The sequence below is a fragment of the Abrus precatorius genome, unplaced genomic scaffold (genome assembly GCF_003935025.1).
Source record: "Abrus precatorius isolate BTA unplaced genomic scaffold, Abrus_2018 Scaffold82, whole genome shotgun sequence".
Classification (NCBI taxonomy): Eukaryota; Viridiplantae; Streptophyta; class Magnoliopsida; order Fabales; family Fabaceae; genus Abrus; species Abrus precatorius.
In genome coordinates, this window is record NW_020874431.1 from 37,501 (window position 1) to 40,000 (window position 2,500).

Here is a 2,500-nt window from a genome sequence, read left to right on the forward strand (position 1 = left end):
AACGCACCAGGTAGGCACCATGGTGCAGAAAAACGCACCAGGAGGGCACCAGGGTGCAGAAAAACGCACCAGGAGGGCACCATGGTGCATAAAAACGCACCAAGTAGGCACCAGGGTGCATAAAAACGCACCAGGAGGGCACCAGGGTGCGAAAAACGCACCAGGTAGGCACCATGGTGCATAAAAACGCACCAGGAGGGCACCATGGTGCATAAAAACGCACCAGGAGGGCACCAGGGTGCGAAAAACGCACCAGGAGGGCACCATGGTGCATAAAAACGCACCAGGAGGGCACCAGGGTGCATAAAAACGCACCAGGAGGGCACCATGGTGCATAAAAACGCACCAGGAGGGCACCAGGGTGCGAAAAACGCACCAGGAGGGCACCATGGTGCATAAAAACGCACCAGGAGGGCACCAGGGTGCATAAAAACGCACCAGGAGGGCACCAGGGTGCATAAAAACGCACCAGGAGGGCACCAGGGTGCGAAAAACGCACCAGGAGGGCACCATGGTGCATAAAAACGCACCAAGTAGGCACCAGGGTGCATAAAAACGCACCAGGAGGGCACCAGGGTGCATAAAAACGCACCAGGAGGGCACCAGGGTGCGAAAAACGCACCAAGAGGGCACCATGGTGCATAAAAACGCACCAAGAGGGCACCATGGTGCGAAAAACGCACCAAGAGGGCACCATGGTGCATAAAAACGCACCAAGAGGGCACCAGGGTGCAAAAAACGCACCAGGAGGGCACCAGGGTGCATAAAAACGCACCAGGAGGGCACCATGGTGCATAAAAACGCACCAGGAGGGCACCATGGTGCATAAAAACGCACCAGGAGGGCACCATGGTGCATAAAAACGCACCAAGTAGGCACCAGGGTGCATAAAAACGCACCAGGAGGGCACCAGGGTGCATAAAAACGCACCAGGAGGGCACCAGGGTGCGAAAAACGCACCAAGTAGGCACCATGGTGCATAAAAACGCACCAGGAGGGCACCAGGGTGCATAAAAACGCACCAGGAGGGCACCAGGGTGCATAAAAACGCACCAGGAGGGCACCAGGGTGCATAAAAACGCACCAGGTAGGCACCAGGGTGGGCATGAAGAGGCACCATGATGGGCACCAAGAGGCACCAAGGTGGGCATCAAGGTGCACCATGGTGGGCATCAAGAGGCACCAAGGTGGGCACCAAGAGGCACCAAGGTGCACCATGGTGGGTATCAAGAGGGACCAAGGTGGGCATCAAGAGGCACCAAGGTGTGCATGAAGGTGCACCATGGTGGGCACCAAGAGGCACCATGGTGGGCACCAAGAGGCACCAAGGTGGGTATCAAGAGGCACCAAGGTGGGCATCAAGAGGCACCAAGGTGGGCATCAAGAGGCACCAAGGTGTGCATCAAGGTGCACCATGGTGGGCACCAAGAGGCACCATGGTGGGCACCAAGAGGCACCATGGTGGGTAGCAAGAGGCACCAAGGTGGGCACCAAGAGGCACCAAGGTGGGTATCAAGAGGCACCAAGGTGGGCATCAAGAGGCACCAAGGTGGGTATCAAGAGGCACCAAGGTGGGCATCAAGAGGCACCAAGGTGTGCATCAAGGTGCACCATGGTGGGCATCAAGAGGCACCAAGGTGGGCACCAAGAGGCACCAAGAGGCACCAAGGTGTGCATCAAGGTGCACCATGGTGGGCATCAAGAGGCACCAAGGTGGGCACCAAGAGGCACCAAGAGGCACCAAGGTGGGTATCAAGAAGCACCAAGGTGGGTATCAAGAGGCACCAAGGTGGGCATCAAGGTGCACCATGGTGCGATGATTCGGAGAAAAATTCATTATAAATCATTCCCTTGGGGAAATGTAACGAAACTTTGCAGACACATTTGGTGTTATTTTGTGTGAATGCCTGCAAAAAATCAGGTCAAAATTCGATCTCTAGGTGCCTTTTTCTATTTTCCCCGGTTTTTCATAATCTGCCGATTCAAAAATTCATTAAAAATTCATCCCTTGGAGAAAAAATCTAAAACTTTGTGGACGTGAATATATTGTGTTTGTGAGCCTCCCTGCAAAAAATCACGTCAAAATTCGATCTCTAGGTCCCGATATGGACTTATGTCTGCTCAGAAAAAAGGTATCTACTACTACAATTTTGGCTTTTGCATAATAACCTATTATAGGGGGGGGCTGCACCTCACCAACCACGCCCACAGTGGGAGGTGCGGTGCTGCCTTGGGGCCCCTCCCCCATGCTCATGCAAGTCTCCCCTCACTTGTGTGGCTTGGTTTTCCATGGCATTGGGTTTATTGATTCGTCAATTATCCAGAAACCGAATGTTGGCCGACTTCGGCCGAGTCTCGGTGCGTCCCTCGGAAATTTGTGGGCATCGTGGCGTGGCTTATTCTTGCATCAACGATGCATGGGCAGGGTCTATTGGGTGCATTTTCCTTTGTCCCTCTCGATTTTAAGTGCTCCCGGGTGACTTTGTTCTTGTTGAGGTGT